At 41.5% G+C, this 22,754-nt stretch overlaps 1 protein-coding gene across 6 annotated transcripts in view; it reads left to right on the plus strand.

Moving 5' to 3' along the window:
* Positions 1-22,393: 22,393 nt before the first annotated feature.
* The window catches only part of ARHGAP12 (Rho GTPase activating protein 12), a 125,998-nt gene continuing 125,637 nt past the window's right edge, over positions 22,394-22,754 (plus strand). For all 6 annotated transcript variants that reach the window (XM_023218129.2, XM_023218130.1, XM_023218131.2 and 3 more), the window contains exon 1: positions 22,394-22,605. The gene's annotated coding sequence lies outside the window, so the exon portion shown is untranslated. The remainder of the gene's footprint in view (positions 22,606-22,754) is intronic.

Here is a 22,754-nt window from a genome sequence, read left to right on the forward strand (position 1 = left end):
ATGCTTTATTTCTCTTTTTATATTTTTCAACCAATTAAAAGTAAGTTCTGGCCGGGTGCAGTGGCTCACACCTATAATCCCAGCACTTTGGGAGGCCAAGGTGGGCGGATCACCTGAGGTCGGGAGTTGGAGACCAGCCTAAACCAACATGGCGAAACCTCGTCTCTAGTAACAATACAAAAAAATAGCTGGGCATGGTGGCAGATGCCTGTAATCCCAGCTACTCGGGAGGCTGAGGCAGGAGAATCACTTGAACTCAGGAGGCAGAGGTTGCGGTGAGCCGAGATCGTGCCATTGCACTCCAGCCTGGGCAACAAGAGCAAAACTCTGTCTCAAAAAAAGAAAAAAAAAAGTAAGTTCCACACCTAAGTATTCATCCTGCATCTCCCAAGAAGAGGGAATTCTCTTATATAACCACAACAGCATTGTTCTACCTAACAAATGTAATTGACATAATAATAGTAATATATAGCCCATATTCAGATTTCTCCAATTATCCTTAAAACTTTTCTTTTTCTAGATTCACAATCCAATCAAGAATATGATTGGTAATTATGTCTCATTAATCTCTTTTTAACCACAACAATCTCTGCGATGGTCTAAATGTTTATCATCCCTCAAAATTCATAAGCAGAAATCCTAAACCCCAAGGTGAACCCTCATATATCAAATTAGAGACCTTGTAATATGTGCCCACGGGAGCTGGTTGGCCCTTTCCACCATACGAGAACACAACTGAAGGCGCCATCCATGAATCAGAAAGTGGGTTCTTAAGATACACTGAATCTGCTGGCTTCTTCTTTAAAACATTGGTAATTTCATTTTCATTTTTAGAGATGGGGTATTGCTTTGTCTTGCTTTGTCACCCAGGCTGGACTGAAGTAACATGCTCATAGGTCATTGCAGCCTCAAACTCCTGGGCTTAAGCAATCTTTCCGCCTCAGTCTCCTGAGTAGCTGGGACTACAAGCATGGGCCACCATTCCCTGCTATCTGCTGGGAACTTGATCTTGGACTTCTCAGACTCCAGAACTGTGATAAATAAATTTCTCTTGTTGGTAAGCCACCTAGTTTATGGTATTTTGTTATAAAAGCCTGAACAGACTATGAAAATCCCCCTGACCTTTTTTTTTTTTCTTTTTTGAGACAGAGTCTTACTCTGTCACCCATGCTGGAGTGCAGCGGCACGATCTTAGCTCACTGCAACCTCTGCCTCCTGGGTTCAAGCCATTCTCCTGCCTTAGCCTCCCAAGGAGCTGGGATTACAGGCATGTGCCACCACACACAGCTAATTTTTGTATTTTCAGTAGAGACAGGGTTTCACCATGTTGGCCAGGCTGGTCTTGAACTCCTGACCTTAAGTGATCTGCCCCCTCGGCTGGGATTACAGGCATGAGCCACCGTGCCTGACCACCCTCCCCCTGCCTTTTTTGTCTTTTATAATATTGATAGTTTTGAGGATCTCAGGCCTACTATCTCATTTTATTTAGATTTTTATTTTTCTTTAAAAATTAAACAAAATTTTGTTTTGTAGAGACAGGATCTTGCTATGTTGCTGAGGTTGGTCTTGAACTCCTGGGCTCAAACAATCTCCTCGCATTGGCCTCTAAAAGTGTTGGCATTACAGGCATGAGCCATTGAACCTGGCCTAATTTAGATGTTAAAGGATTGTGACAGTGTTAGTAAATTTTATGACAATTTGAGAAAGAGAAACTCCTAAATCATTTTGGACTATTATTCATCCTGTCACTTTGAAGACTATGCTAAATTTTGAATATGAGTAAGTCTCATTTTAAGAACTAATACCCTAAAATTGCTTAATGACTCAAGTGTGCTATCATATAATAGAACTTAAAAGTAGAAAACATCTAATACTGCATTTTTTTCCTAGTGAAGGGAGAAACAGTTGAGACATTTAACTCTATTTTGTTTTGTCATTTTTGTTTTATGATCGCAGGATTATTTTAAAAGGTGGATAGCTGGGCATGGTGGCTCACACTATAATCCCAGCATTTTGGGAGGACAAGGAGGGAGGATCACTTGAACCCAGGAGTTTGAGACCAGCCTGTGCAAGGTAGTGAGACCCCGTCTCTACAAACATATTTTTTTTTGAGACAGAGTCTCACTCTGTCGCCCAGGCTGGAGTGCAGTGGCGCAATCTCGGCTCACTGCAAGCTCCGCCTCCTGGGTTCACAGCATTCTCCTGCCTCAGCCTCCCGAGTAGCTGGGAACTACAGGTACCCGTCACCGCGCCCGGCTAATTTTTTGTATTTTTAGTAGAGACGGGGTTTCACCATTAGCCAGGATGGTCTCTATCTCCTGACCTCGTGATCCGCCCGCCTCAGCCTCCCAAAGTGCAGGGATTACAGGCGTGAGCCACTGCGCCCGGCCTCTACAAACATTTTTTAAAAATGAGCCAGTTGTGGTGGCATGAGCCTGTACTCTCAGCTACTTAGGAGGCTGAGGTGGGATGATCACTCAAGCCTGGAAGGTTAAAGCTGCAGTGAGCTGTGCTCTTGCCACCGCACTCCAGCCTGGGTGACAGAGTGAAAAGAAAAAAGAAATAAAAAGGGGGCCTAAATTTTTCACAGCATGATTTTTGTGTGGTGTATATAGAAAGTCAATTTTTTAATGTGTTCAGCAGCTGAAATGGTTGTATGCTTCCCCATGTGAAATGGAACAGAAAAACACTTGTTGTTTTAGAACACCAGAATATGCATGAGAGACATAAATGCATTTTTCCCTGATGAAAACAACTTCATTTCACTTCCGGAATTTCAAAACTACCATCTGGTAGTCAACCCTGTTTTTCCACCAGATGGCAATAACCCATAATGGGTGAGCAGGATGAATGGAATGTACACAAAACAGTCCAGGGTGTGAGCATTAAAAGGGCTGTGAATGTGAAATGTGGTAATTTAGGAAAAATGATGAGTCCCAGAAGAAGAGGATAAATAATGGATTGCTAAATCTGGCACCCTTGGAGCTAACAACATCCATCATAAAACGGGTCACATCATTTAAGAGCAAACTTTAAAAGCAAAAAGTGTTCCAGTATTTGTTTTTTTTTTTTTCTGGTTTGTTTTCAGAATCACATATTACAGAACAGCTGATAGAGTGGAAAAATTGTTGATATTTAAGTAGAATCTGTACTAAAAACATATTGTATGTTCCTAACAGCAGTGATAAAGTCAGAGAGATTATTTTAGGAAAAAGGAGGGAACCGGAAGAACTCCTGATGAAATCTGCAGGCCACTTCTCTTCCCCTCCACCATGACTTCAAGAATCCGGCTGACACTTCACACTTCTCTTCCCAAGTCTGTTTAACTGGGTATACCTATTTGGTTTGGATTTTAGGTGGCATAACACAACCCAACCCAATGCTATTCAAACTCATGTAAATAACTGACAGTGGGTTACAGTCCCAAATTACCATATGATTTTCTTTTTTGACAGGTTTTATGTAAAAAGACTTTTGCCTGCTATTAAATATCTATCATTTTCTCTTGCTCTGGGTTCTTTTTCTGAGAACTACACATACCTCTGATAAAGGCCATGCTGTTCTTTTTGGAGACTAAATAATACCAATATGTATCATTATTTTTACCATTTTCCTTTCTTTCTTTTTGAAAAATAACAACATGGGCGTGGCTCATGCCTACAGTCCCAGCACTTTGGGAGGCTGAAGTGGATGGATCACCTGAGCTCTGAAGTTCAAGACCAGCCTGGGCAACATGGTGAAACCTCGGCTCTACAAAAATTACAAAATTATCCAGGCATGGTGGCACATGCCTGTAGTCCCAGCCACTTGGAGGCTGAGGCAAGAGGATTGCTTGAGCCCAGGGGGCAGGGTTTGCAGTGAGCCAAGATCTTGCCATTTCACACCAGCCTGAGCAACAGGGCAAGACCCTGGATCTTGTGTCAAAAAAAAAAAAAAGGAAAGGAAAAAATAAAAATAACATGGAGAAATCTCATCTCTACTAAAAATACATAATTAGCTGGGCGTGGTGGTGCATACCTGTAATTCCAGCTACTCAGGAGGCTGAGGCAGGAGAATCGCTTGAACCTGGAAGGTAGAGGTTGCGGTGAGCTGAGATTGCGCCATTGCACTCCAGCCTGGACAACAAAAGTGAAACTCTGTCTCAAAAAAAAAAAAAAAAAAAAAAAAAAGAAAAGAAAAGTTCCAGCTTGTCAGATAAAGACCAGAATTTTAAATAGACTGGAAAGAATCTAAAACAAAGATGGTTTTTAGGGCACATGCTTACACAATTTCACAGGAAACAGGACCATTTCCTTTTGTTTTGGTAAGTACATCAATGATCTATCTAATATAGGCGAAGATGTAAATAAAACAAACAAACAAAAAAGAGATGAGATCTAAGCAATTCAGGTTTCCTTAGAAAATGTATTTTTTAAGGGTGCTCTAATGAAAAATGTTAAGCTCTTCTCTCTTTCTAACATTTTTATGTTCACTGTAAATGTCCTAAGGAATCAATATAAAACTCCTGAAAATATGGAAAAGTAAAAAGAAGACATCAGTCTAAAGAGAACTAATATTAACATTTTTGGCTGGGTGCAGTGGCTCATGCCTGTAATCCCAGCACTTTGGGAGGTCAAGACGGGTGGGTCACTTGAGGTCAGGAGTTCGAGACCAGCCTGACCAATGTGGAGAAACCCCGTTTCTACTAAAAATACAAAAAAAGTAGCGGGCCATGGTGGCACATGCCTGTAATCCCAGCTACTAGGGAGGCTCAGGCAGGAGAATCACTTGAACTTGGGAGGTGAGGGTTGCAGTGAGCTGAGATTGCACCATTGCACTCCAGTCTCGGCAACAAGAGCGAAACTCTGTCTTAAAAAAAAAAAAAATTAACATTTTTAGTGTATTTTCTTTCATAGTTACTTTTTCTAAAAATAATTGTTTTCTTCATCTTTAAAAAAAATCTGTTTATTTTCACAGGTGTTTCATAGTGTTCATGACCTCATTTCTCATATTACATGATAACATAAGTCTTTTCCTAGGTGATTAGAAACACTTCATAAAACAATTTTAATTGCTTCACATTTCAGTATAGTGAGCCATACTTTAACATATCACACACTTATTTAGTTTTTCTTTTTGCTATTACAAATAGTAGCACTGTGATGTATGCTTTAGTGTATACAAAATATTTTCCATATTTAGGCTTGTATAGGATGGATCCCTAAGAGTGAAATTACTAGTTCAAAAAGCATAAATATTTTTAACACTTTGACTTTTATTTGTATCATTGCCAATTTTTTTTTTTTTTTAACAGAGCTGAGTCCATTTACCCTGCTCCTAGCAATGTGCAAGAAAGCAGCTTTCACACTGATGCCATTACTGTATTGTCATAAAAAACAACCAACCAAACACTTTGGGTCTCTCATTAGTGTTTTAATTTGCATATCTTTGATTACTAGTGAGATGGAACCTTTTCCCACTTTTTGTTAAACAACTGAATTTCCTCTTTTGTGAATTGTCTACTATGTCCTTTGTCTGTTCATCTCTTGGGGTCTTTGTTATCCCTATTTACATAGAGAACTGACAAGCACTGCCCAGAGAAAGGCCTTCTGTATGCGACACCATGGAATTCATCCTCTTTTAAGTTATTCCAGACTAAGCATTCAAACAGCAATGTGAAGGGAAAGCCAGAAAAAGCAAAAAGATCAGCGATATATTTTTCTGTGCTATCCAAATGAAAAAAGGTTCATCCTACCGTAGTAAAATGGCTCTGTTCCTTTACCTAACCCAGTACTCATTTTAATACTGTGTATTGGAAGTTTTGATCACTTTTCAAAGAATTCATTATACATTATATAACACCGGGAGTACATCTCACCATGACTCACTGCAAAGCTATGATGGTTACACAAAGTGTTGCCATGCCAGGTTCATCTTTTAAAATGATTTAATCAGATGTGATTTTAATTTAATTTAATTTGATGGAGTGTCATACTTTATTCTGTAGCCACTTCCTGAAAGGTTGGCACTTCCATGTACAGCTTTTCTTCTGAATACAATTAGAGAAAGTACAAGGAGGGGATATAAATACAGACTCCTGGCTGGGTGCAGTGGCTCATACCTGTAATCCCAGCACTTTGGGAGGCTGAGGCGGGAGGATCCCTTGAGGTCAGGAGTTCGAGGTCAGCCTGGGAAACATAGTGAGACCCTGTATCTATTGAAAAAAGTAACAAATAAATAAATACAGGCTCCTGGCTTTGAAGTGAAGGTAGTTCAGCTGAATTGTTTTCACACTCTGTACTGCAATGTCCTGTCCCAGGCTTCATGACATGCCTGCCATTGGCAATGGCAGGGCTTCAAGCCAGTAAATAAGGCCAGGAGCGGTGGTCCATGCCTGTAATCCCAGCACTTGGGGAGCCTGAGGTGAGAGGACACTTGAGTGTGAGACCAGCCTGGCCAATGCAGTGACAGTAAAAAAAGAAAAAAAAAAAAAACCTTTAAATTAGTCTAAGGCTGCCTTTGTTCCACTTGGTCAATTATGGAACCTTCCTAAACTTCCTTATCTGAAAAGTGGGGATAGTTAACAGTTCTTCTTGCTATCCAAGATACATTTTAAACATTATAAGAGAAAAACATTTTGAGGATGAAAACACAAGTGTTAAGTATTACTATATTATAATGAATGTTATTTTAAAACATAAGAACCAAAAATGACTTCATCAAATATCTTAAGGTAATAAAGAGAATCAAGGCCTATTACGACTGAATAGGATCTGAGAATCGGCCAAGCCAATCCTCTCATTTGACAGAGGACAAACTGAGGTCATACAAGGTAATATCCAAGGTAAGACTTATCCAAGATGGCGCTGCTAATGACAGAGCTATGATGCTAACTGGGGAGTTCCATTAAGAAATCCCCTCAATAAATCTTTCTACTGCTTCTTTCCCCATCCAGTGGGTAGAATGTTATTACTAAGCACAATCAAGGAAGGAAGTCCATATTATTTCCTTATCATCTTTAATAGAAACTGTTTTTGGCTAATGCCTGTAATCCCAGCACTTTGGGAGGCCGAGGCGGGTGGATCACTTGAGGTCAGGAGTTTGAGACCAGCCTGGCCAACATGGTGAAACCTTTGTCTCTACCAAAAAAATACAAAAAATTAGCCAGGCATGGTGGCAGATGCCTGTAATCCCAGCTACTTGGGAGGCTGAGGCAGAAGAATCACTTGAACCTGGGAGGCAGAGGTTGCAGTGAGCCGAGATCATGCCACTACACTCCAGCCTGGGCAACAAGAGCCAAACTCCATCTCAAAAAAACAAAACAACAACAACAAAAAAACTGTTTTCAGAACTCCTTTTTTATTTTATACCTATCGTGAAAATAACTACTATTTTATTTAAAAATAAATAAAGTTTTCTGACAACAGAATGTGAATTTGTGTAAACTAAAATCATCATATGTCTAAAAGCTTAAAAAACAAATATCAAAGAGCAGATTTTAATCAAACTGAAACCTCTTTTAAGTCATACTAGCAATGCAGTCTCATTCTGTATCAGCCAGTGGGGTACTGCAAACATAGAGGAGAACGAAGGTCAGCGAGATGAAGTGGAACCAGTTTGACCGAGAATATGTAATCTTGTTTCAACAGACGGATTAATATGAGAAGAAATAAATTTGTTAGCCACTAAGAAGGAGGGCTCCAGAAGCTTTGTGATTTAAGAGAAGCATATCACAAAGGGGAATCTACCCCTCTTTTCAGTTAACCATTGAAGTGAAGGCATGGGAAACTCTATAGAAATAATATGGATTTGCAACAAGGAAATTCAATATCAACACTTTGAAGAATTTTATTCATAAAAGACTGGGAAAGCAGGCAGCAACTTGCTTTATTTGTGTGAAGCTATGGGAAACTATTTTTTATTTTTATTTGTGTAGAGATGGGTCTCACTATGTTGCCCAGGCTTATCTTGAACTCCTGGCCTCAAGAGAACCCTCACTGCCTTGGCTTCCCAAAATGCTGGGATTACAGGCATGAGCTATTGCGCCTGGCTGGAAACTGTATTAGTAGACACTTTCAATTGGTTAAGAGCTGAAAGATATAATTAAAAGTAGTGCTAGAGAAGCCACATGCTCGGATGGAGCGCCAACACTCAAGATTTTCCCTTTCCCCCAATTTCTTTAACTATTACACAACTTTTGCTGTCCTTCATATATTTCCCCCCATATCAAATAGGATTTCACATGTATTTAAATTCTCTCTTATTCTACACACACACACACACACACACACACACACAAACGCATGTAAAATAGAAAGTTAATCAAACAGAAAAAAATGGTCAGAAAGTTCTACATGGCAAGGACTTTTCTGGTGCTTTTTTGTTGTTGTTGTTGAGACAGGATCTTGCTCTTTAGCCTAGGCCGGAGTGCACAACATTGGCTCACTGCAACCTCTGTCTCCTGGGTTCAAGCAATTCTTGTCCCTCAGTCTCCCCAGTAGCTGGGATTACAGGCAGGTGCCAACACACCTAGCAATTTTTTTTTTTTTAGTTGAGATGGGGTTTCACCATGTTGGCTAGGCTGGTCTCGAACTCCTGCCCTCAAATGATCCACCTGCCTTGGCCTCCCAAAGTGCTGGGATTACAGGCATTAGCCACTGTGCCCAGCTATTCTAGTGCTTTTTCTCTTCTTCCTTTTTTTTTTTTTTGAGACAGAGTTTCGCTCTTTTTGCCCAGACTGGAGTGCAATGCCACGATCTCAGTTCACCTCAACATTTGCCTCCCAGGTTCAAGTGATTCTCCTGCCTCAGCCTCTCGAGTAGCTGGGATTACAGGTACGTGATACCACGCCCGACTAATTCTGTATTTTTAGTAGAGGTGGGGTTTTTCCGTATTGGTCAGGCTGGTCTCCCAACCTCAGGTGATCTGCCCACCTCGGCCTCCCAAAGTGTAGGGATTACAGGTGTGAGCCCGGCTCTAGTGCTTTTTCTAAGTAGCCATGTTATTTGCCTGTTTCTCTTTCTTTTGTTAAAATAAATCTTTTGGACTTAGCACACCGTGGATAGTGAATAGATGTTTCAGAGTCAGAGGACAGTTCACTTTGATTTCACAGATTTTATAGAATATGCAAAGCACAGAGGCTTTACCATACCTATAGATTTAAACTTGGTAGTCCTGACAATTCTAGAATCTGTGATGTTATACCAGGAAATGAAAGCTAAAACTATCTCATTTTAGCCATTAATTTTAATCTTTTCTCTCACTAACCTTCAAACAAAACCAGTAAGGTGGTGAAAAAAACTGTTCAAAGCTTTAAACCTTCCCACTGACCTTACACCCCAAAGATCAAAGTGAAGACTATGCTGTGATTTGCTTAACAGACAAAAAGATGAGAGATCAAGGCTCTGCATTAGTCACGAAGTGAAAATTTGTCTCAAAATCAATCAAAATAGACTTGGCAGGAATATTGAATGAAGCCAACATTTTGCTCTTGTGAAAGTGTCACAGATCACACAGTGGCTGCATTTTATATCTCATAGAACGGTGCCTCCAGCAATGTGAGTGAGAGCACTGGTATTTCCTGACTCATAAGGACAGGAGTGTGCCGCCCACTGAATCACCCTCCTCATTTCCGGGGGTGCCTGGGTGTTCCAAGACACTCATGGAGATTAAATTATGGTTGCCATGACAGCTCCCTAAATGCTGTCATGATAATATCAACAGCTATAGTATGAGTGTTCCCTGAACGTTGACTTATTTTCCCTTCCAAAACCTCAATAATTTTCATAATCAAAGTTCTTCAATAACTATGCTAATCTAAGGAATTAGGAAAAATCCTTTTTTTTCTTAATTAGATAGGTTGCCATATTAAGATACAACTCATCTCTTTCCATAAGATATATTCTTTTGAGTGAATGGTAATTGATATATGATGTTGTTTACTGTATTTTTAGAAGGTAGAATGAAAAATATCAAAGTTGGAATAAACATGGAAAGTTCTCACAATTTTTTATAGTTAGGAAGCTTGTATTTGAGGACAAAAATCTGAATTTTTTAAGCATTAGCTGGCGTCCTGTGATAGAGGGGGCTGGTTTCATGTGTGCCAGTGATTATGCAAATTACCATATGTGAGAACCTGCCTAGGTAAGAGGATGTTCTGTCCCTCTCTCTCTTCCATTCCAATGATTTGAGACATCAGTGAGTAGAGGCAAGGGAAGAAGTTCCTCGCAAACCTGTATTTTTATTTTTAAAAATCTCACTGTTGGGAGGTTGCAATACCTTTTAGGAGCATTACCTTAAAATGTCCAGTACTGAAGGTCACTTAGAGACGTCATAACGAACATCACAAAACGTTCAATTACCTTGATGCTTATTGAATCTTCACTGAATGTTTTGAAACTGTGCAACTCTTGAGCCTTCCTTGCTGCTTTCTAATACAGTGTTCTCCTCTTTTCATTTCACTGTCTCTTAGGATGTTGGCTATTACTTTTTTTACTGAGATGTTCCTGGAATCCTTCTAATTTTAGTTGCACAAACATCAAAGACCTCTTATGTTCCAAACTGTTCCCGGTTAGGAAAGCAGTTAATCAATTGTATTAGTCAGGGTCTTGTCAGAGAGAAGTCCACTCAAATGAATTTAATGGAAACAGACTTAAAGATAGGCTATTCACAAAGGTGAGTGTAGGTTAAAGGAACCTGTAAGAGAAGGTGAGTTGGGGAGCATTATAGAGGCTGGAGGGAGCAGGAACCATCTTTATCATTTATTGATATGATATGCCATATGCCAAGTTTTGCTCCTGAAACTATTTTCCATGAAATCCCCTTGTGATCTCTTTCTAAAACGAGAACAAGGGCCTATTGCAAAAGGGAAAGTGTGCCTTGATAGGTACGTGCTGATATATATTCTCTCCTTTTATCCTCCCACCCACCTCAATATACCAAGCCTATGGATTTTAATGCTATAACTTGTTTGGATGTTTTTATCTACTGTACCAGATTATATAAATTTACATCAAGTTTTCTCCACCGATGTACTTGCTGTTTGATACTTGCTAGAATCTCCAGTGCAACTGACTAGGAGTGGCAAAAGCAGGAATTTTTCCCTTGTTCCCAATATTAGGGAAGCACTTTTATTTTTGAATCAAGAAATATTATTTATATCTTAGCTGTGTTTCATATAGGAACACAGTATGTCCGAATGTGACAAATAGTAAATGTTTTTCATGCAGTCTAAATGATCTCAAATAATAAATTATTTATTGCTGATTTTTATTACTTTTAGGGTTATTTCCTTAGTGCCTATATCTGAGTGAAACTAAAATGAGTGGATATTTAATTTACAGGATAACAGCAGAACAAATTATCAATTAAAATATATCTAAATTATTGGTTGGCTGATTACACATTTTAAATTTGAAGACCAATTACTATATTTTCTTCTATTACGTAGCCAGGGCTACATAATTTTGCAAAAAATCTCTAGGTGGCAATCTATTAGCCCTTTACTATGCTGAAGTCAAAAGAAAATATAGAGATGAATCTCTAAGCATTTTATTTGGGAATCACAGAATTGCAATTCAGAGTATACACACAGATCGCAGAGGTTTTCCAGATGACCAATGGACAATCCCAAAGTCAATTTTAGGTTAAAAAAACTTTTTTTTTTTTTTCTGAGGTGGAGTCTCGCTCCGTTGCCCGGGCTGGAGTGCAGTGGCCGGATCTCAGCTCACTGCAAGCTCCGCCTCCCGGGTTTACGCCATTCTCCTGCCTCAGCCTCCCAAGTAGCTGGGACTACAGACGCCAGCCATCTCGCCCGGCTAGTTTTTTGTATTTTTAGTAGAGACGGGGTTTCACCGTGTTAGCCAGGATGGTCTCGCCTGGCCCTGGTTAAAAAAACTTTTAAATTAGAATTTGGTTTTGGGAAAGTGGCAAAGATGTTAAAAGGCTTAAAATATTTAATCAAAGAAGAAGAATGGCAAATACATGCCATTGAGAAATAATAGCCATTGGCCGGGCGCGGTGGCTCAAGCCTGTAATCCCAGCACTTTGGGAGGCTGAGACGGGCGGATGACGAGGTCAGGAGATTGAGACCATCCTGGCTAACACGGTGAAACCCCGTCTCTACTAAAAAAAATACAAAAAAACTAGCCGGGGAGGTGGCGGGCGCCTGTAGTTCCAGCTACTCGGGAGGCTGAGGCAGGAGAATGGCATGAACCCGGGAGGCGGAGCTTGCAGTGAGCTGAGATCCGGCCACTGCACTCCAGCCTGGGCCACAGAGCGAGACTCCGTCTCAAAAAAAAAAAAAAAAAAAAAGAGAAATAATAGCCAATTATTTAATCAGAGTGATAAATGAAAGACTTCAAAAGCAAATATAAGAAGTAACATAGGCCAGACATGGTGGGTCATGCCTGTAATCCCGCACTTTGGGAGGCTGAGGAAGGCAGATGGCTTGAGCTCAGGAATTTGAGACCAGCCTTTGCAACATGGCAAAACCTCATCTCTACAAAAAATACAAAACTCAGCTGAGTGTGGTAGCATGTACCTATAGTTCCCAGATACTTGGGAGGCTGAGGTGGAGGATTGCTTGAGCCTGGGAAGTCAAGGCTGCTGTGAACCAAGATCATGCTACTGCACTTTAGCCTGGGCAACAGAACAAGATCCTGCCTCAAAAATAAATAAAACTGGCCAGGTGTGGTGGCTCACAGCTGGAATCCCAGCACTTTGGGAGGCTGAGGTGGGTGAATCACTGAGGTCAGGAGTTTGAGACCAGCCTGGCCAACATGGTGAAACCCTGTGTCTACTAAAAATACAAAAATTAGCTGGGCATGGTGGCACGTGCCTGTAATCTTGGCTACTTGGGAGGCTGAGGTAGGAGAATTGCTTGGGGAAGCAGAGGCTGCAATGAGCCAAGATCATGCCACTGCACTCCAGCCTGGGCGACAGAGCAAGACTCTGTCTCCAAAAAATAAAAAATTAAAAAAAATAAGACCAACCAACCAACCAACCAAACAAATCCAAAATCAAAACTCCGTTGAGACAGAGAGAGAAAAAAAAAAAACTTGGCTCTGTATTGAGATAACTTTTTCCAAGTAGTCAAAAACCTAATAAAAACAGGAAAAGCACAAGAAACTACCTTAAAATATAACTTACCTGTTTTTTTAGGCTGATTATTTAAAAGGTAAAGAGAAACCTCTTGTGGCTGGGTGTGGTGGCTCAGGCCTGAAATCCTAGCACTTTGAGAGGCCAAGGCAGGCAGGTCACTTGAGTTAAGGAGTTTGAGACCAGCCTGGTCAGCATAGTGAAACCTCCATCTCTACTAGCTGGGTGTGGTGGCTCGTGCCTGTAATCCCAGCTACTTGGGAGCCTGAAGCACGAGAATTGCTTGAACCCAGGAGGTGGAGGTTGTAGAGAGCCGAAAACGCACCAGTGCACTTCAGCCTGGGCAACAGAATGCAACACTGTCTCCGAAACAAAACAAAACAAAACAACTCTGTCTCAAAAAAAAAAAAAAAAAGAAAAGAAAAGAAAAACCTCTTGTAGTATGACTGTTACTCTTTATAGGATGCCTGTTTGAATTACCTGGAAGTCAAACTTCATGAAAAGGTACTAGCATTTGGCTAAACACTGGAAGAGTATGTGACTAAGGTTATGAATATACATCACATTATAGAAGAGTAATGTAAACAAGAAACCTGTACCTTGAGCAGGAGGATGTACGGCTTGTAAATTTGCCTAGTTACACAGAACAACTTTGATGCACCAAGAAAAGCCAAGAGTACAGAATCAAGTTATACCAGAGGAAGCATTGTTCTCTCAGGCCTTGAAGACAAACATGTACCAGGACACAACAGCACAGTCAGAATTGAGAAAAAAAAAAAAAAAGCTACAGAAATTGGCAAAAAGGTCGAGAAAGAAAGCCACTGAGATATTACACAGAGCTAGTCATTATCTTATTTTACTATTAAAGAAAAACCTTTAAAAGTTAAATTGTTGTGCTTGGTATACAGGGAACAACGGACACTGCATTGCACTCTCATCTGTACATTTATTTTTAGGTGAAACTCATACTTTTATGATCTTAAAGCAGCTAGCAAGGACAAATATAATCTTGTGTGGCCAGCAAATCAAGCCACTCCATACCCCCAAATGTGTGCTAACAATTTTGCAGACATTTTTATTTTATCAACAAACTTAAAATTAGCTTATTATCCAAGATTTACTTAAGTCCTGTGAACTAAAAAAAATTTTTTAGTTACTATATTTTTGATAAAATACTTGATAAAATATTAGATTTGAGCACTTAATTTTTCCTTTTAAGTCAAATAATTAGGGTTCTTTTATATATTTTGGTAGAAAATAATCTTAAGTCAAGTAATTAGAGCTCTTTTGTATATTTTGGTAGAAAATGATCATATGCATATAGAAATAAAAAACCCATAAAAACATACAAACAAAAACAAAGCCCATATAATTTTTTGTTTGGGTTTGTTTTGTTTTTGAGACTGGGTCTTGCTCTGTTGCCCAGGCAGCAATGCAGTATAAACATAGCTCACTCTAGCCTTAACATTCTGGGCTCAAATGATCCTCTTGCCTTACTCTCCCATGTAGCTGGGACCACAGGCGTGCACCATACCCAGCTTTTTTTTTTTTTTTTTGGAGAGACGAGGTCTCACTGTGTTGCCTAGGCTGGCATATAGTTTTTATTAAAAGTTTATTCTTGAGTAAAGCACAGTAACATAAACTTACTGGTTTATAAGAAGACAATTAGATTCAAACCATATTTCTGACAAGATAAGCTAAACTTTAAGGGTTTTTTTTTTTTTTTTTTTTTTTTTTGAGACAGAATCTCACTCTGTTGCTCAGGTTGGAGTGCAGCAGCACGATCTCAGTTCACTACAACCTCTGCCTCCTCGGCTTAAGCTATCCTCCCGCCTCAGGCCTCTAGGTAGCTGGGACTACAGGTAAGTGCCACCAAACTTGGCTAATTTCGTTTTTTTTTTTTTTTGTAGAGACAGGGCCATGTTGCCCCAGGCTGCTCTTGAACTTCTGACCTCAAATGATCCACCTGCCTCGGCTTTTTAGCGCTAGGATTATAGGCATGAGCCACTGTGCCTGGCCTTTGTTTCTTTAAAAAGTAATCTTAAAAAGGCTGGGAAACAAATTTTGGGTAAAGTAGTTTGAGTCATTACCAATATACTGGATTGGACAAAAAATGGCTAACTGTGAAAAATGTGACAATTACGTGAAGAGCCCCAAAAGATAAGAGTTATTATTGTTACAATTATTTATTTTTGAGACACAGTCTTGCAACAGAAAAAAATCTGTTGCCAGGGCTGGAGAGCAACAGTGTGATCACTACTCACAGCAGCCTCAACCTTCTGGGCTCAAGTGATCCTCCTACCTCAGCAACTCAGCCTCCCGAGTAGCCAGGACTATAGGCCTGTGCTACCATGCCCAGCTATTTTTTTTGTTTTTCGCTTTTTGTTTTTTTTTTTTGAGATGGAGTCTAGTTCTGTTGCCCAGGCTGGAGTGCAGTGGCATGATCTCAGCTCACTGCAACCTCCGTCTCCTGGGTTCAAGCGATTCTCCTGCCTCAGCCTCCCAAGTAGTTGGGATTTTTTTTTTTTATTATTATACTTTAAGTTCTAGGGTACATATGCATAATGTGCAGGTTTGTTACATATGTATACCTGTGCCATGTTGGTGTGCTGCACCCATCAACTCGTCAGCACCCATCAATTCATCATTTATATCAGGTATAACTCCCCATGTTTTGTTTTTTTTTAAGTAGTAGAGATAAAGTCTCACTAAGTTGCCCAGGCTGGTTTCAAACTTCTGAGCTCCAGTGATCCTCCCGCCTCAGACTCCCAAAGTGCTGGGATTACAGGTGTGAGTCACCACACCCTGAAAGAGCTATTCTAACAAGGTTTATACAGTATTTTCTTGGTTTCTGTTACTCATGCTTGAGACTAAGAGTGCTGCCTTTCCTTCTAGTATAGAGAAGGTGTCTTTTACATAGAAATTTCATCTTTTGCCTTCAAGAAACAGCATTAAGGCCAGAATAACTATAGAAATACTACTAAAACTAAAGTTTTGGCTGGGTGTGGTGGTTCATGCCTATAATCCCAGCACTTTGAGGTTGAGGCAAGTGGATTACCTGAGGCCAGAAGTTCAAGGCTAGCCCGGCCAACACAGAGAAACCCTGTGTCTACGAATAATACAAAAATTAGCCAGGTGTGGTGGTGCATTCCTGTAATCCCAACTACTTGGGAGGCTGAGATCCGAGAATTGCTTGAATCTGGGAGGTGGAGGTTGCAGTGAGCCGAGATTGCACCACTGCATTTCAGCTTACACGATGGAGAAATACTCCATCTCAAAAAAACCCTACAGTTTTAATAGTAACTATTAAGAATTTTTTTTTTTTTTTGAAACAAGTCCCACACTGGTGCCTCGGCTGGTGTGCAGTGGCGTGATCTTGGCTTGCTGCAACCTCTGCCTCGGGGGTTCAAGCAATTCTCCTGCCTTAGCCTCCTGAGTAGCTAGGATTACGGGCGCCCACCACTACGCCTGGCTAATTTTTTGTATTTTTAGTAGAGACGGGGTTTCACTATGTTGGCTAGGCTGTTCTCAAACTCCTGACCTCGTGATCCGCTAGCCTCGGCCTCCCAAAGTGCTGGGATTACAGGTGTCAGCCACCGCGCCCAGCTAAGAATAGATTCTTATCAATCAGTATGCCAGAATAGTTGAGGAGTTTTGGAAAAAGAGAGTTTAGCACAGAGAAGGATAAAGGGGAGGAGGTGTAGGAAGGGGATGGAAAGGTTTTGGGGAAGAATTAGTCCCAGGTAGCTTTGTGACAGTACTTTGCAGTGAGGCAACCTTTGAGTCTTGAAAGTGAGTCTTTGAGCCTCAAGATACCAATTGAGATATCTGTCCTATTTGGACTGTATGATTTCATAGATGTGGCCCTTCACTTTAGTTTTAAGAAAAATGGACTTTTTTTTTTTTTTTTTTTTTTTTTGAGACAGAGTCTCGCTCTGTTGTCCAGGCTGGAGTGCAGTGGCTGGATCTCAGCTCACTGCAAGCTCCGCCTCCCGGGTTCCCGCCATTCTCCTGCCTCAGCCTCCCGAGTAGCTGGGACTACAGGCGCCCGCCACCTCGCCCGGCTAGATTTTTGTATTTTTTAGTAGAGACGGGGTTTCACCTTGTTAGCCAGGATGGTCTCGATCTCCTGACCTCGTGATCCGCCCGTCTCGGCCTCCCAAAGTGCTGGGATTACAGGCTTGAGCCACCGTGCCCGGCGGAAAAATGGACTGTTTTAATGATCCCCATAATGTCTGAACATGTCAGCTGGAGTCTCAGAAGGGGGAACTATTTTGGCATGCCTTTGAACTTTGAGAGCCCATTTGTAAATAAATTTAGCTGACTTGGTTTAATGCCAAATACACAAAAACTTATATATATACATGCATTAGAGATGGGTCTCACTATGCTGCCCAGGCTGGTCTTGAACTCCTGGGCTCAAATGATCTGCCTGGCTCAGCCTCCTAAAGTGCTGGGATTACAGGCATGAGCCATGGCACCTGGCCACAAAAACGAATTTAAAATCTAAGTGTGCAAATGAATCAGAAAATAAAGTATGTACTCCCCAAGAGGGTTAATAAGCCTTCTTTAACAAAAGAGAGAAAAAAAATCCCTTTTAAACAGGAGTCCTCATAACCAGGAAGAAAAACATATTCATCTTAACCAAGTCTATAGCAAGGAGGCAGAAAGTTTCCCTAAACAGAAGATTGCATAACCAGTAGCGGGAAAGGATGCTTCCCAACCAATTCCCAAATAAAACTGAACTAAACCAGAAGAAAAAATATGAGTTCAAGCCAACAGAGACTCACCATGGGGAAAAGAGGTGGCCCGCAGAAGTTTGGGGGCTCAAGAGGCCTGAATGTGGGTACTTCACAGCACATTCCAGGGGCTAATTCTCTAAGGTGAGTCTGCTTTTGGATCCCACTTCTGACAGCAATTATGTAGAAGTAAAAATAAAATATAGAGATGAATTTCTAAATTAAACATTTTATTTGGGAATCACAGAATTGGAATTTGGGGTATATATATAAATATATGTACATATGGGTGGTCTTTGGTATGTTCAAAGAATAAAAAGAAGGTTGGTAGTTTATTAGAAGGAGAAATGTTATGTATTGTTTTAAAAGAAAATTTACTGCCACTGGAGAAGCTTTGGGGAGCTGACAAACTCTGACTGCTGAAGACAGCAGTAAGTAAAACTAGTCTATGAATCACAGTAGGTCATTTCAGCAGCTACTAGGTAAAACTAATCTTATGGTTACAGCAGGCTGTTTTAGCAGCAGGGCTTGCAGAAAATTTAATTTTTGGAGCTGATGCTATGTGCCCTGAGTGGTTTTTTCCCCCACTCCTGGACTCAGAGTTAGTTGGGTATAACAAGAATGCCCTAATTTGTATAATCAACTATTACAAGTACTAATTCCTTTTTTTTTTTTGAAACAGGGTCTCGCTCTGTCACCCAGGCTGGAGTGCAATGGCGCCATCTTGGCTCACTGCAACCTCCGCCTCTCAAGTTCAAGCAATCCTCTTGCCTCAGCCTCCCCAGTAGCTGGAACTATAGGCATGCACCACTATGTCCAGCTAATTTTTTGTATTTTTACTAGAGACGGTGTTTCATCATGTTGGCCAGGCTGGTCTTGAACTCCTGACCTCAGGTGACCCACCTGCCTAAGCCTCCCAAAGTGCTGGGATTACAGGTGTGAGTCACCGTGTCAGACCACAAGTACTAATTCTTTAAGCCTGTATTTGTCTTTAGTAATAGTTGAAACTGATCATATGAATTTATATAGCGAAAGCAATGAGATTTCACAAGAAAATATTAATAAATCTCCTAAAACCCCTAAAGATGTGTTATGCAAATCTGACTGCTACTGTACTCATGATAATTCTCTTAAGCCCACAAATAAATATAATCAAATACTGAAACATTATCAGACAAAATCATTTACAGGCCATCTGTGTAACCCATGGAAACAAGAAGCAGTTGATATTACAAAGTGGGTGAGCGAACAGATACACAGAGAAACATATGCCTTTAGTGTTTTTCCCAAAATATATTTTGTTGACCTTAATTAGCAGACAAATGATCCATGAAATTCTAATTTTATTGTTTAAAATGGAGAATCCAATTTGTTAAAACTTGTTCAAGGAAGGCTTTACTAAACTTGGAGAAAAATAGAGTACTTCCAAAAATTTATATACATTTGATAAAACGTACTAAGCCTCAAAATAAACGTAGTACACCTGAATTTCAAATCATTATGGTAAGAAACAGACATTATTCAATCTGAACAAAAACTCTTGAGTTTTTCAAAAGTTTGCCTCTGAGTACTGGTTTACTTGATTTTATTTATTTATTTATTTTGAGACAGGGTCTCACTCTGTTACTCAGGCTGGAGTACAGTGTCACGATCTTGGCTAACTGCAACCTCCACCTCCTGGGTTCCAGTGATCCTCCCACTTCAGCCTCTGGTGTAGCTGAGACCACAGGCGCACACCACCACAGTCAGCTATTTTTTTTTTTGTATTTTCAGTAGAAACGGGGTCTTGCCATGTTGCCCAGGTTGGTTTTGAATTCTTGAGCTCAAACAATCTGCCTGCCTCAGTCTCCCAAAGTGTTGGGATTACAGGCATGAGCCACTGCACCCAGCCTCCTTGATATGTTTATTTTAATCAAGTAAACTTTTATAGAACAGATGAAGCCTGAATGTTTTGATAACAGCAGCAGCAACAAAAAAATGCCAGAAAAATTTTAAACATTTTCACTATTTGAATAGATAAAACATTCTGAAATTTTGAATATCAAAAAGTTTCAATATGAATACAGTGAAGTCTATTTCTTATGCTTTCCATCTACTGTGTTCTCATACCTCAACAGTTACTTTGTCCTGTTTAATGCATATACAATTTAATACAATATTCTGTGCCATATTTCTGTGTTTTCCACTTAACAAAAAAATCTTGGAGAGCTTAATGTTAAAACAAAGAGCTTTCTGATTTTTTTTTTGATTAACAGCTGCACAATGTTCAAACATATGGCTCTATCATAATTTAACTAGTATCCTGTTGATGGATACTTAGCTTGTTCCCAATCTTTTGCTATTCTCAATAATAAGAAACACCTTGTTATTTCTTATGTGTGGAAACATCTGTGGCATAAATCCCTAGAAATGAAATTCAAGGCTCCGAGTATATATGCATTTGTAATTTTAATAGATACTGCCAAATTCCTGTTTCTTTATAGCCCAGCCAAAGTGGTAATGCCAGATATAATTTTATGCTTTTTCATTTAAAAATACACAGTGAAAAGTAGGTTACTTATTAAAGAATTAGGAAGAAAGTAGGACAAGTTTATGCAAAGTACAGACTACATTTCGCCCAAAAATACATTCAACAGGAATCTATTCTGCATCTACTGTATGCCAAGTGCTTTTAGGCATTTGGGATATACATACAAACAAATCAGACTCGAATCTCTGCCTGTGTGTGGAGCTTATATTTCCATTCTACATTTTGGAACTCTCTGCTACTTCATAAGAAGCCAGTTAAATGTCAAAATCCTGAAAATGATCTGTTGAAACCCTGAGCACAGGCGCCAGACATATGCTACAAGTGTTATTTAAAAACTAACTAGAGGCAATGTTGCATATGATCATAGCTCTCCATCAGGTTCTTTTAAAACAACACACTAGCGAGAAAGCTCTTTTTATCCGAGTCCATCTGCTGTTGGTGGTGATCAGCATACTGTGGGCATTGTGGTATCATCCAAGATTAGTTTGTGAAATAGGAAGTGGAGTTACAGGCAGATCCGCAAGTGCATGCAAACTGTTGAGTTCTATCTCTTGCTAAAACCAAGGGTGCCCAATTTAGGTTTGGAGAGTAGGGAAGGTAAGGTTATCAGCACATTCCTATCAGGGTCGTTTCCTTTTTGCACTGCTCTTGTTTTGGTTTTATAAGGAGAACACAAGCAGAGTCTATGGAAAGTAGTTTCAGAAGCACACAGGAAATACTCTTTATACTGAACAAATGCATGAAAACAGAACGGGTTAGAAACTGAGGGAGACAAAAAAGGCAGTGGGTGCCAAGGGCTGTGAAAAACAAATGCAACGATGGAGACAGCACAGTCTCAGGCTCATTTTTCAAAAATTCTCATTGTAAGCGTCTTTCCTTTCTAAATGGAGAATATCTTAACACTTTAGCTCGCATTAGACTTAATTTAACAGGAAGGTTGTAAACCACATGTTTTGCCACTGCCCTACTGGATTCTTCGCATCCTGTAAGGAACAATTCGGAGTTCAGCTGGTTGATAAGGAAGCCAGGCATTGTGGCATCTTCAAGTACAGAGGGAAGCACAGAAAAGCCAACTCCGGAGAGTAACTCTTGAGCGCTTGAATCATATATATATGCTTGGCTTTTCCCCCCTCCCCTTTCTGGTCTCTATTATTAAATATTTCATCCTGGCGCCACAACAGGCACAATCAACAACTGGTTAAGGAATGAGTAGTTACTAAAGTTCCAACGCCTCTCAAGTTATTTTTCTCATACTCATTGAAGTCTAGAGCTAGAAGCCAGCTCTCATTTGAGAGGTTCAGAAGGGTGAAGTGCCAATAAATGGCAGAAGCCAGGTCTCTTTCCTGATTCCCATTCCAGCTGAGCTCCTCCTGCCACTGGATCACCATCAAAGACCTTCCAAAGCTGTGACTTCCGGGTTCGGTGCTGCCACAGTGCAAACGGGGATAACTTTGGACAATGACCTTGTGGTCCCCGCAGGGCTCGCACCCTTAGGGCCGTGGAAGGCTGAATGCTGACCGACTGGTTCTGCCCTGGAGCAACCCTCCGCGTCCCAGGGGTCTCCCCATTCCAGAGTGTGCACCTGTGCCCTGGCGACCCCGGCAATGGACTCAGTGCCCCGAGTTCCTTTCCGTCCGCCTGAGGCGGCAAGCGGCACTTTTTCGGGTGTCCCAGCGGAATTTCCGGGCCCGTGAACGACTGACCCACGCCCGGCCGCAGCTCCAGGGGCCGAGGAAGGGAGCGGTAGGGCACACGGCAGGGCTGTCTTTGCCCGGGCTCCATTCCTGCCACCCTGGCGCTCTGTCCGCCCTTCCCTGGTTTTCCCTACGAGCGTTTTCTTAACGCTTCCCACTCTTTGTTTACAAAGTGCGAGCCCCCTTGGCCGCCGACTCCCGCGCCGGCCCGAGTCCCCACACCGTATCCTGGCTGAGCCCCCGTCCGGATCCCCGCCAGCCGCCACACCCCGCGCCACCCCCGACAATCCCGGACACCCGCGCCCGCCCCGCGCTCCCGTGCCGTCACGTGAGCTTCCCGCCCCGCCCCCCACGTCACGTGAGCCCCGCCCTGCGCCCCGCCCCCGCCCCCGCGCCGGCGCGCTCCGACGTGCCCTGGAACTTACCCTCCCTCAGAGGCCAGCCTGCGGGGACGGGTCGGCAGCGGCCGTCGCCGTGTGAGCGCTCTCCCGGCTCGCGTCGCCGACCCGCAGCCGCGGGACGGACTAAGGAGGAAGCCGCCCACCGCGAGGCCGCCGGGCTCCGGGTGAGGTGCAGGGCGTGGGTCTTGGCGGACGGAGGGCAGGTTGGCGAGGCGCTGCACAAAGGCGCGCCGGGGTCGGGCTGTGCCCGCCAAGGGCGGTGTAGTCGGGGGGAGGCGTGTGCGGGAGGCGCGGCGGCGGCAGCGGCGCCGCC

The sequence above is a fragment of the Piliocolobus tephrosceles genome, chromosome 9 (assembly GCF_002776525.5).
Source record: "Piliocolobus tephrosceles isolate RC106 chromosome 9, ASM277652v3, whole genome shotgun sequence".
NCBI classification, from domain to species: domain Eukaryota; kingdom Metazoa; phylum Chordata; class Mammalia; order Primates; family Cercopithecidae; genus Piliocolobus; species Piliocolobus tephrosceles.